A 13950-nucleotide genomic window follows, 5' to 3' on the forward strand; every position below is an offset into this window, starting at 1 on the left:
GAAGAACAACTAATTTTTGCATGTTGATTTTGTGTTCCAGTACTCTGCAGAATTTATCAGTTCTAACAAATTTTGGGGAATTTTTAGGAGTTTCAACATATAAGATATTATTTGTAAACAAATATAATATTACTTCTTCCTTTCCAATTTGGATGCTATTGCTTTCTTTTTCTTGCCTTGTTGCTTTGGCTAGAACATCTAATACCATGATGAATAGAAGTGGTGACAGTGGGCATTCTTGCCTTTTTCCTGATATTAGAGGAAAAGCTTTCAGTCTTTCACCCTTGAATACGATGTTCTCTGTGTATTTCTATATCTGGCTTTTATTATGTTGAAGTAGCTTCCTTTTACTCTGAGAGTTTTCTAGTGTTTTTAACATGAAAACATGTTTAGTTTTGTCAAGTCTTTTTCTGCATCCATTGAGATGATCCTGTGTTTTTTTCCCTCATTCTGTTAATATGGTTTATTAAATTGATTCATTTTCATATATTGAAACATCCTTGTATTCCAGAAATAAATCCCACTTAAAAATGATGTATAATCCTTTTAATATGCTGCTGAATCTGGTTAGTTATTATTTTATTGAGGATTTTTGTATCAATATTCCTCAAAGATACTGACTTGTAGTTTTCTTTTCTCTTAGTGTCTTTGGCTTTCATATCAGGGTAGTGCTAACCCCATAGGATGACTTTAGAAGCATTCTCTCCTCTTCAACTTTTTGAAAGAGTTTGAAAAGAATTGGTGATAGTTAATTAAAAAAGGCTTTGGGCCCACAAATAAATTCAGCATAAAATAAATACAAATAAATATTTTTTTAAATGTGAAAAAGACTTTTTCTTAAAAAAAATTAAAAATTAAGCAAGTACATTCCTTACCACTTTATTTCTAAAAGGGTTTTTTAACCTAATAGTAAGCAGAAACAAATCATTAAAATTAAAATGACTCAAGTCTTAATTTTCTTCATTGCAAATTTTCTGACAGAAGTATATGATGCCATCATGCATGACATCTTTTATGAAAAAATGGTCATTTTTTGTAGTATTTGAGAATATTATGAATTTCCCCAGTGGCCTTTGACAATACTCTGATATGCAAAGTTATCTTTTCAACATTTATGTCTTATTATTTTCCTTGCCAAATTAACAAACTCTGTCAGCTGCTAATTAATCAACTACTTTTCATATGATTCAGGTTCTCCGCCACCAACTTCCATAACCATCAGGATACTCTACAACTTCTGTGAGAATAACAATTTTACCTTACACTGTATTTATCTCATGTGGTTTAAAACATCCAGAAATCATTGATAAACTGACCCTGCCCAAACTAAAGCATGGTGAGTTATAGAAGATGGTCGCTGTTAAGTGGGGAGGGATTGCAGGTTGAACTTAATTTTATAAGTGGTCAATTTATTACAGTATATTGTTCTATTATCTATTTCACTTCATTTTTTAAAAAAGTGATATTTGAGGGTATTTAGATAATAAAAATTTGAGAAGATAAGGAACTGATATACTCTGTAAGCTTGAAATGTTTTCAAGCATAAGATACAATAAGAACTAAAACTAAGAAATGGCAGAGGAAATAGAGATAAGAGGATGAAATTGCAAAACTGAATCTATAATAATATCTCAATGGCTAGCACTGTGGTGCCAAGAAGGTGGTGAAGTCAAAGAATTCATAAAGATGATAATAGGCTGCAAAGAAAGAAGACTGAAATTTTTGTAGAGAGAATTTTTACAGACATATTAGAGATAGAAAACAGGGAAGAGAAGTTGGAGTGAGAGACTATCTTCTTATTCAATTACTTCCACTGTAGAGAACAAAAAACCAATTTGCTGAAATCTTTATTCCCTTCTATGTCCCTATGGAAGATCAAGATTTGGCCACCCAGAAATCTATCTCTTTACCTTGGTTGTTTTCTCTGAGGGCATTTGACCTCCCCCACTAACTGCCTACAGAATTTAAAACAAAACATCTGTTTCAAGAAGGAGTTATTATCATGATGGCTGTAAATATAATGTACAATAGATGTTACAATAGAAAAGGCACCAACAAGCCCCTCTTATCAGAAGTTCTGTCTCTGGCCATATTCTTTGGATGGCCCTGCAAGGAGTTGCCAGGCAAACATTTACATTTATAAGGGAAATCTCCATTTGTAAAGGTATCTGCCTCTCTGTATTAGGAAGAGGGGGAATGACTTCATTTCTAGAAACTTATCAATGTAAAAGGTGAGGCCTTAAATCTGCATAATAACCTCACTCTTGTTTACTGTGCTTTAGTGGTAATCTCCTGTAACTGACTCCCCCCACCCCCAACATCCTCCTTTGTCATTGGCTGAACATGATATTTAAGACGAGAATTCTGCTATTGTGTTGAGAAACGCAGTGTCCTTGCTTTCTCCCATGCATACATGTTATTAAACTTGGTATTATTTTCTCCTTCTAACCTGTCCTGTTAATTATTTGGCCAGCCATAAGAACCTTAAGGAAAGGGCAGAGGGAGATTCTCCCTCTCTCCCGACAACCCTATCTTTACCTGCAAAATCTCAGCCCTGAATGAATGTCACATTCCTCCTTTTGCATCCCTGGGGAACAGGGCAAATAAGCTCATCTGAAACCTCAACTGCCCAGCCTGTGAAATAAGGCTGGCCATCCATTCTCACAGAGGAGCCAACTGGAGGTAGGACTTTTGGTTCTGAATTCAGCTAAACATCTTCAAAGAATTGTATCTGGCCTTCCTTATCCAGGACTATCAGTGAAGGGCTGGCTGGCTTTTAGAGAAGACCAATTCACAGTCAGCTGAGACATTTTCTGTTGAGCTCTCTAGAGAAGGCTGTGGGGCTTGTCTGTAAGAGTTTATATCTATATGGGTTATATATTTTTATTTTATTCAGAGATTTATGAAAAAATTTACATGGCAAGTATTACTTATTATCAAGAAAAATGGTTGTCTATTCTCTGGTCATTTAAGCAAAATCCTCCTCTCAGGGTCCACCCATAGACAAAGCCCAGATTTAATCTCCAAGCGTCTGCCAGGCACACTGTGGTCAGTGGGAAGCTCTCAAGTTGGCAGCCTGTTCTCTTGTGTCCTTTGCTGGTAATTAATCTTCCATCTCTTCAAGTAAAACTAGACGGAGGCTCAAAGGACTTGACATTGGAGAAATGTACTTCACATTCTCTTTCGACTTCTACTCTTTTCCAAAAGACTCTCAGCATTTCCATTAATTGTGCAGCAGTTTACCCAACACTAAGATTCTCACTATAAAAATTAAAATAAATAAATTTTGAAAAGGAAAAAAGTGATCTTTACAATTTTGTACAGAATCTATATAATGGGTGCATCATTATAAATGGAGAAAAAATAACAAATTTAACTATTTTGATTAGTTAACACTGTAAGTAACATACTTTATATATTACTAATTTTGAGATTATTTGTATTTAAAAATACTGCTTCAAACCCCTAAATCATTGTAAGTGGTAGAGTCTGCCATCTGCTTTGGCTGAACAGATATATACAACAAGTCAGCCAAAATTCCTCCATTCCTGTATAATCCTATATGTGGGTGGTAATGGTTAGTTCTTATAGATTGTTTGAACACGTGCATATCACAAAATACAAGTGGCCATTAAAAATTAAAATGTTCACCAAATACAAGATTATCTGATTCCCAGAAAAAGAAAACATTACTGTAACATTAAGGCTAAAACTATCAAAAAGGAAGCCAAGATACACTCAAGTAAAGCTTTTGCTGAAAAGTTAATTGGCTCATCTTTGAAACTTTGTCATGTTTATTATGTAAGCAAGATACTTTCAGAGTCTAGAATATAGAAGGACTTATTGGTAAGTTAACATTGTGATCATTTATTTTGTAAATGTTAATATGAGAGATGTAATTCATTTTCTACTATATTCAGATTTTCAAGTTCTGCTAAATCTAAGGCCACATTACTGGCAAGTTGGGATATCTCTAGACATCTGAAAAATATGCGTCCTACACAGAAGCTTATACATTCTCTATTCATCAGGTTCTAAATTCTAAAACATTCTAAGGTTTTGGAACAAACCAATGGCATTCCGAATTTACAGTAAGGTTGCACGTGCAATACATGATCCTATAGGAAGAGACATCCAGATTTTAAATAAAGGAGATTGTGCACAAAAATAAAATATATTTTCACGTCTGAAAGGGGATTTCAAGAAAGAAGGGACTCTCAGAACATGTGGTAAGTGGTAAATAAGTTACCAAAGGGTCTCTAAAGGAGAACATATTGTGGAAAAAAGAGCTTAAACGCAGAGAGCTAAAATGGCATCTCTGGAATACTTACGGTGAAACAGACACTGAACTACGTTTGCCTAAAATTTAAAATGCATCTTATCCTCTAAACAAATACCACTTCCCTGCCATGCAGCTTACCTGGGTATGGTGACGTGTTTGAATCATTTTCTAATTCATTGGCTCTTAAACTTGATGGGCACCAGAAGCACCTGGAGGCCTTGTTGAAACCCAGATTGCCAGGCCCCACCCCAGAGTTTCCAGGTCTGCAGGTCTGCAGCAGCACCTGAGAATTTGCATTTCTACCCAGTTCCCAGGTGATCCTGATGCTGCTGGTCCATGGACCCCACTTTGAGATCCACAGCCTAACTTACACACTATATATTGTTACCAAATCCATTATTTCATCCTTTGGCTGCTAATTTTCCTTTATCACATCAGCACCTTAGCTCTGAATCTCCTCACCTAACAATGGGAATACTTGGAGAATTTAACAGCTGGTCCTCCTTTCTGGCTCAGTTCTCCCTCTTCCTCTCAATACTACATTCTCTTGCCAGGTAACTGTTCCTTAAACATCAGTTCATCATAGATCTTCCTTGCTCAAAATCTCATGGCTCTTATGGTGAGCACAAGACATTTTAAATTCTCTACTTAGCTCATAAGGTCTGTAATAGCCTGTAGAATGTGGACACCCTGTTCCCTACCCTGCCTACTATAAAGTAGTATGTGAGGATTACATAAGATACAGTCAGTTCTCGTTATACACAGTGTGACATTCTATAAAGTCACTGTGAAAACTGAATTGGTGAATATGACCCACTGCTACTACAGGATATGCAGGGCTAGGTTGCTGCAAGCCTTAGTTACGTTTTCTTCAATTCATCAATACATAACCTTATTTTCTGTGTGTTTCTCTTTAAAGTCACCTTATTCAAGATATATTGTTGATATATTAACATTGAACTCACACCAACAGCACTGTACCTCGTGTCTGACAGAAGCTTGTTGAACACACATACTTTCTCTGTAAAGGTACAGCCTCTTGCCCTGAGGAACACCAGGCAGCATTGCAGCACTACACATGGGGGACATATTAAACAGCAAAGTCACCAACACAAAGCACAAAAAGATAAGAAATGAGGCACTAAATAGACTGCAAGAAGGACACTTGTTTACAGTATGAGCTGAAACGAGGGCAGAGCGTCACCTGGTTCCCCTCAGCTGGGAAAATGCTCATCCAGTGGATCAAATTTTTCACCACTTTGTGCATATCTGCAAATGGACATGAAAGCCCTGTGAGTGTTTATTCAGAGGCTGCCAGTACATTTTAACTAGTGTGCAAGTGTGCAAACACGGAATCCACAAATAATGAGAATCAACAATATTATGAAAGCATCTTTTCAAAACCAGAGTATTGCTCAGATATAAGAGCAATAATGATAACAGAACAGCTAATATTTTAGTGCCTGCTATGTGCCAGCAGCTCTTCTAAGTACTTTACATAAGTTAATGCATTTAAATCTCACTAAAACCCTATGAGAAAGGAGTAATCATTAGCCGCATTATATAGATGAGGAAACTAAGGCTCAGAGAGTAAATACTTTGCACAGGTTCCCCAGTTAAAAGTGGAATAACTGGGATTGGTACCCAGACAAACTGGTCCAAAGCCCACAGCCTCAATCACTATGGTAGGAATGTGAGCGGATTTTCTACCACTCCCTGAAAAGCCCCTTCTTCTCCAGTCAGTGTAGTCTCCTACATACTTGTTCACTCATCAAACATTTTCTGAGTGCCCCAAAGGTGTCAGGTACTGTGTTTAGATACTGGAGGGACAAATAGAATGTCATATAATTCATAACCAATCTATAAATCAAAACTGGGGTGAGTTTATGATGAGCCAAACTTTGAGGGTCATATAGCCCAGGAGAGTCCTTTCACGAAGAAATGGAGCACTCCAAAGAAGTGGGGTGTACAGAGTGGTTATATACCATCAAAGAGCATGTATCACATGTGATTGCAATGTCCCTTTTACAGTAGTCATGACGACCTCTCAGCATGTGGATTGATGGACACAGTGGGTATCAGGTCTGCTGTCTCCACGGGCGTGGCTGTTGTCCGGAGTTGGGTCATCACAGGATAAGCGCAGCAATCAAATCCTAGCCTAGGGAGAAATGCTTATCCTTAAGGAAATGCCAATGTGGGGGAAGTTGCATTTACATCTTAAGGGCATTGTTTTTGTCTTTGGGACATGTTAATTGCTTAAAGCGGATATACAATGGATGAACAGAGGCTACAGGCCCCTTTTGGAAAAAAAAAAACAAGGTCAGGCTCAGTTAGTTTTACACTAAGTGGCTTCCACATATGCTCCAATATATCTTATTGCTCGCCATTTATTTATCAAGACGTAGGATAGTCTCAGCTTTAAGGAGCTCACTGTTTATGAGACATGAATAAAACAACAGTTATGGAAAAGTAGATAAGTACAGGGTCCCAGAGTGGGGACATCAAAAGGGGTCTCTGGATGGAGATTTCTCAGGAAAAGTGTCTAAGAGGAAGGAACATTTGACATGAGTTTAGATTAAGAAATAGGAATTAAGTTGATCAAAAAAGTGAGTAGGAGGACAGAAGAAACACATATAAAAATACAGATATAAAGGATGCTAAAGATTTCAGAAAATGGTATTTTTAAGGCTGGAACAAAGCAAACATGTAGGACACAGTGGGTGATGAGGCTAAAGATGAGGACAGCAAGGTAAAGCCTGCGTGTCCAGCTCAGGAGTCTGAATGATCTCTCAGATGCTCTGAGCAGTCATTGAAGGAGTCTAAGCAGATGTCAGATTTAAGCAAATTTGGATTCTAGGAGGTAACTCTGGAGGCATTGTGGAGGAAAGATTAGAAGAATTTAAGACTGGAAGTAAAGAGACCTGTTGGGAGATTAGGCAGTGATCCAGATAAGATAGGCCTTGGCTCAGGCGGGGGATCTGCAGGTGGAGGAGGCCAGGAGGTGGGAAGCAGTGCTGGGCTCCTGGAGGAGGAAACTGAGCTGCCTCTCAGTCACAGAAAGACTGTGCATGTCATGGCTTCCCCACCCCCATACTCAAATGCCATGTTCCTTTCTACGTCTGTATCTTTCCCCTCTTCCTTCATCTGAAATCCTCATTCTTTCTTCCCTCCGCCTGCCCAAAAGTGGTCCCTTTGAGGAATTGATCTAGTTCACCTCTCCTAAGAAGCTGTCCTTAATTACAATTTCTGGATAACATTCCCATTTTTTTAAGTTCTATAATACAACATACTCTAATACCTTGGTAGAATCTAATTGCATCTTGCAAACAATTTCATGTATGTGGAGGAGCTTGAAACCTTATAATTCTTTGTATTTCCCTCAATACCTACCACAAATACCTTGCATATATAGGTCAATAGATGTCCAGTAAAGTTCAATAAAGAAGCACCCTTTATTAGCTAAAAACTTTTATGAGCTCAGTTATTCCTTTAGATCAGCTGCTTGAACCATTTGTCTTTCTCCACAGGTCAACAGTGTTGCCCAAAACAAATGAATTTTACACCTTCTCAAACTCAATAGAGCAAAGATGGAACTTCATTCCCCCTGCAAGACTTACTGCCCTAGAGAAAAGCAAAAACAACGTGTGACATCTAATTCTTTCTCCACATTCTCATCTCAAATGGTAACTGTTTTCCAGATGCTAACTGGTTTTCATTCTTAAAACTGACAGAAAAGTTTCTCATTATTTCCTTTTCTTTTTCTTTTTGTGAGGAAGATCAGCCCTGAGCTAACTTCTGATGCCAATCTTCCTCTTTTTGCTGAGGAAGATTGGCCCTGGGTTAACATCTGTGCCCATCTTCCTCTACTTTATATTGGATGTTACCAAAGCATGGCTTGACAAGCAGTGCATCGGTGCGCGCCAGGATCTGAACATGTGAACCTGGGATCGCTGCAGCAGAGCGCGTGCACTTAACTGCTGTGCCACAGGGCTGGCCCCTCTCTTTATTTCTAAAGCTGAAATGTCTAAATCATTCTCTGGGCTAGTTGGAGTTTCCATAAAATGAAAATACACATTCCAGAAAAATCCTTAACTTTCCAGAATAATCCTTAATATATTATGGTAAACACCTTGGCAAAATGTCACTGATTTTCAATGTCAGTGCCTCCACAAGGGTATCCTTGCATTGTGGTCCCTCCCAACCACCTCTCACTTTGCCCCTCCCCAGGCTCATGGGCTCAAAGTGTTTACTGAGCACTAAGAATGATCAGAGTCTGAGGGAGACTTCACGGATGACTCAGCCATGATTTCTGACCCCAACCATCTCTCTCCATCTCTCCTTTAACCTCTATTTTTCTTATTCTGGTTTCTACTTTAGTTGTTTACTTGTCTTGTGAATTGATGTTTTATGGTTTATAATTACCATGTGAATTCATATTACTTTTTGCCTTAGAGTTTAGAAAGAACTTACATTAAACAATGTTTTTTCTCAGCCCTTTGATGTGTCTAATATCTTCCAATGCAATTCAAGTGGCTTCTTGTTTTCACGTCTCCATCATTATTCCTTCAGAATTATGTTCACCCTACACTTTTGATCTGACCAATGCTGCTTTACTCTTTAAACTTTTCTATGCCGAGACTCACGTGAGGAATCCTTCAAGCACCATCAACTAGGCGACCCCACATTCCTCACATCTGTTTCCTTGATTTGTCCCTAAATAAAGATGTTTCTTTTGTGTGTGTGTGAGCAAGATCAGCACTCAGCTAACATCCATGCTAATCCTCCTCTTTTTCTTTTGCTGAGGAAGAACGGCTCTGAGCTAACATCTATTGCCAATCCTCCTCCTTTTTTTTCCCCCAAAGCTCCAGTAGATACTTGTATGTCATAGTTGCACATCCTTCTAGGTGCTGTATGTGGGACTTGGCCTCAGCACGGCCAGAGAAGCGGTACGTCAGTGCACGCCCGGGATCCGAACCCGGGCTGCCAGTAGCTGAGCTTGCGCACATTAGCACTAAGCCACGAGGCTGGCCCAAGATGTTTCTGAAAATAATAATAATTTGTATAAAAGGCACTATCACAGATACCTTAAAGAGAACAAATGGAAAAGAATGTTCAATTCCTCAGATAAGTTTGCAATCAAATGAGGCATTGAGGGGACCAGGGGGCACTGATCAGAGCAAGATCCTATGAGAAGAGTTTTAAGTCAATTTCAAATGAGGTTAAAACTGGAATGAGATAGTATTTTACCAGTTAGCTGAAATCATACGCATTTTCCTGACCTTTGAGAGTTTATTTGCATATAAACTGTACATGTGGGGTAAGAGAAGGCTGATATTGTTTAATTTCTTTTTATTATTCAGCACTTTGTAATAGATGTGGCTATTCACAATTAATGAATATCATAATGTGGAGAGACCCAACTTTCAACTGCCTGATATTATCAATTCTTACACAAAGCTAGAGTTTTAAAGATCAAATTTCATTCTAGTTACCTGTCATCTAGTCCATTTATATCAGAAAGATGCTGAGTTTTAGGAAAATACTTCAAAACACAAATTTTATATGTAATTTCAAAAGCAAAAACTTAGTTAAAAACTGGGTGGTAACCCGTTTTGCTACCATATATTAATCTTTAGCATGGGAGCAAACATTTTTTGAGAATATAATTCATATTTGCCTGTTTGTATATTGTAGAATGTTAAAGGATTTACAGTTTTAATCGTATTTCAAATACCAGAGAATAAAAAACAGAATTGTTTCAGTTTTATGAAATAGTTTTTTAGACATAGATTTTCACAGCATATTACTTGAAAATAAAATAATCAGTTAGTGAGGTTTAAGCAATGTGGTTTTATTTTAAACTTGTTCCTTCCACAGGAGCATCAATAAAAGCCCTCCAGGAGTAGCTGTCGCTCTTTCCCTCCACATGAGCACCAGCTGCGTTTGCTTTAAGCATCAGACTCTCAGGCAACACCATAGCCCTCAACTCCGTTTAGTTGAGAATAGGGGTATGGAGCTCCCAGACTTATTAACTACAGAGAGAGAGTAAGAGTCAGAACACATTCAATAAACTCCAGTGTGCTCAGGTGAGAGGATAGGTGCATGAACTCACATCTGAAGAAGAACTTAGAGGATGCTTTCTCACTCTGCTTCATGCCTCTGAGTAAGCAGTCCTGGACACCCCCGTTACGGCCACGGAATAACACAGGCAGCCTTGATGGACCAGAAATCCTCCTATGTCCATCATTTGTACAGAGCAAACTGGCTTAAGACCTCTCGTTTCCTGCTGCAGTGGTAATTTACAGACATACAGAACTGCCATCTAGTGACTAAGAAGAAAACAGCAAGGTGCTTTACATGGAAAATGAAATTGTGAGTTTTTTAAAAAAGAACAGTGAAGCACTAAAGTTGGTAAAGTTGACACAAAGTTGACACAATGTGACACACGAAAGTTATAGTAAAATTGAAAAATGTGTAGGTGAAGTAATCAGTTGTTCTCTCTGCCTCTAAAACATGTCTTGACATCTGACTCATAAATAGTATAGTTTAAATATAATAGAATAACTTTGGAAATAAACTTCTCATCTCATCTCATCCAGTGATGCTGGCAAGAACTGGTATTAAATAGCCAGATGGGGAGTACCCATGTTGAAGTACCATTTTTATCACAGTGGAGAGAATAGAGGCATAAAACCCAACAGACTGATGTTCAGATCTTCCCTCTCACCCTTGATCAATTTTGAGAACATGGTCTTATTTTGTTTGTGAGGAAGATCAGCCCTGTGCTAACATCTGCCAATCCTCATCTTTTTTTGCTGAGGAAGACTGGCCCTGGGCTAACATCCATGCCCATCTGCCTCCACTTTATACAGGATGCCACCACAGCATGCCTTGCCAAGTGGTGCGTCAGCGCGCGCCCAGGATCCGAACCGGCGAACTCCAGCCCGGCGCAGCGGAGCGAGCACACTTAACCGCTTTCGCCACCGGGCAGGCCCCTAAACATGGTTTTCTTTATCAGTTAAATATGAATTATAATAGTTACTTTAAAGGATTACTGTAAGAATTGCATGAGGTAATACAGTAAAGGGACGGGTGTAGAGTGATAGTTAATTCTCCTGCCCTGTCTCTCTTCTATGAAACATGCACAAATCATCTAAGAAGAGAACTTGTCTATACAATAAACTTCTGACAAAGAGTCAATGGTTCCAGAAGTAAGGGTCACCATTGTTGAGTGCTTAACCTCAACTGCTTCCAAATACTGTTAACTCTCAATTAATTTTATGTATTTTGTGTCTTCCAGACACTTCACTGTCTAGAAGGAAAGGAGAAGGTGTGAAATTTAAATTGATGTATTTCACCCTTGAGTGTCCAAGCTGTAAAATCAGGTGTTTTAAATCACCTAGTTCATCAGGTTTTCTGCTTGTTATTATATATTTTACCATGGTTCACAGCCCGAGAAAAATCACAAATCATTATAATTTTACACACCTGAATATATATCTTGACTATTACAGCTGGAATCTTAATATATAGAACAATGTTGTACATGTTTTGTCCTTGTTGATTGTACAGAATACTTTTGTCCAGGTTTTCTTTGGTATTATCATATATAATGAAGAACTCAGTAATATATGCCCTGGAGATAAGGATTTAGAAAAATCTAACATACTATCCTAGTCATGCCTCAAAAAAAAAAAATGCTATAAAAATAATGAGAGGATATTTTGAAGACATTATTTTTCTTAATTATTTCCAACTTTATGTCCCTTTACCTGTTTTTAATCATTCTGCATCTTATTCACTATTGGCTAATTAACTCACAGTAATTAAATAACCCTCAGCTGAGTCCACCATGCCTCTTCAAGTGCCCCAGCCTGATGTCGGTCTCAGCTCTGACAAAAGAAGCTGGAAAAACCTGTTTTGTGACAGTATTCTTAAGGATATCTTTACTCTTACAATAATAGCTATATTTTTGAAAGGCCCCAGTAGATTATAAAATCAAGTACTCGACCAATGTCGTATCCTCATTTTCCCTCCAGGGGGAGCACAACTTTCATGTGTAATGCAGGGCTGCTGCTTTATTGTTTTTTCCTTTCAAGACATTTTATTACTTGTAAAACATGTCGATGTAAATAATCCATAATCAATCTATAAATCAAAATTGGGGTGAGTTTACTATGAACCAACTTTTGAGGACCATGGCCCTCGGCCTTCCTTCCCTAAGGAAGGAAGGGCACCAAAGAAGTGGAGTGTACAGGGCAGTTATATACCATCAAAGAGCATGTATCACATCAGATTGCAATGTCCCTTTCACAATAGTCACAAGATGGCCCTGCCAGATATTGATGGACACAGTGGGGAGGGCGTGGCTCGTGTCAAGTCTGTTGTCTCCAGCTGGGTTGTCTCAGGATGACTGCAGCAGTCAAATCCCAGCCTAGGGAGAAATGCTTATCCTTAAGGAAATGCCAAGGAGGGGGAAGTTGCATCCTTATCTTAAGGGCATTTATTCTTCTCTTTGGGACATGGCAAAGCAGATACACAATGCAGGCGACAGGCCCTTCTGGAAAAACAAACCCAGGCTGAATTAGTTTTACCCCAAACGGCTTCCTCATATGCTCCAATATATCCTATTGCTTGCCATTTATTTATCATTTTCTCTCTTTTTGATCTATAATATTTTGATAGAAAGCATTGATGATCAAAATATTGTCCTTCGGCCCCAGGGTTGTTGCTGCCTGCCCTGGGTCCCTCATGTCCCTCGGTGCCAGGCTTTTATCTCGTTTATTTGTCCAGCTGTCCCTGTTGGGGGGAATTAATTGGATATAGTGGACAAGCAAAGAGGTATACATATATTGATAGAGGAAGCATTTCATGGGCTTTGGATTAATTTTAGGTTGTTGCACAAACACTGTGCATGTGCTTTTTATCACTCCTTGTATTTACGCTATTCACAATTATAGAACAAGTACAGTAACAATGATAATCATTTAACATCTTTGAAAAGATTAGTGTAAAATGAGTTCTTAGGTGTATTCCTTATCAAAAAAGGAAGTTTGTCCTAGGTTATAAGATCAATTGACCACCTCAAGTTTCATTACTCCAGCTTACATGACAGTCTCACAGTACTGAGTAAAGAAAACAGCAATTAGTTTAAGTATTATGGTTGGTACAAGAATTCCAGGAAGTAATAGAAATAGGAATTGCAATCCAGATGGAAAAAGGGAAGCAATACCAGAAGGGAGCCAACCAAACAACTCAAGACCGGGCGCAGGCTCGCTTCAGGCATTCACCTGCTTTTTCATGGGCTTTAGCAGAGACGACACATTGGAAGACTCGTCAGGTATGAAAACACAGCATTCAGTTTGAATGATTGTACACGTACCACCTTGGGATGTAGTTAAAATATCTAAGGCCATTCTATTTTGAAGGACAGTCTTTTTATTAAAGACATTTTAGTATTTAATAAGGCAATTCTTGCTTGACTGTCATTAAGGGCTTCTGTATGTGATGTGACATCCTTTAGCCCTAAAAAGGAACAAATATAGCTAGCTGCTCGGTGGTCATACCAGGGGAACACTGAATGAGCCCGTCTGGCCTTAAGCAGAGGAAGGTTGGCAGCAGTTGTCATTGTGAATCCTTCCCTGCATTTAAGGGAAGATCGGGTGCAG

At 38.5% G+C, this 13950-nt stretch overlaps 1 long non-coding RNA gene across 1 annotated transcript; it reads left to right on the forward strand.

Moving 5' to 3' along the window:
• Window positions 1–1236: 1236 nt before the first annotated feature.
• LOC131406534 (uncharacterized) lies at window positions 1237–10277 on the forward strand. The gene is made up of 3 exons (XR_009220175.1): window positions 1237–1336; window positions 7810–7965; window positions 10160–10277. It is a non-coding gene; the product is annotated as an uncharacterized LOC131406534 (long non-coding RNA).
• Window positions 10278–13950: the final 3673 nt, after the last annotated feature.

The sequence above is a fragment of the Diceros bicornis genome, chromosome 5 (assembly GCF_020826845.1).
Source record: "Diceros bicornis minor isolate mBicDic1 chromosome 5, mDicBic1.mat.cur, whole genome shotgun sequence".
NCBI classification, from domain to species: domain Eukaryota; kingdom Metazoa; phylum Chordata; class Mammalia; order Perissodactyla; family Rhinocerotidae; genus Diceros; species Diceros bicornis.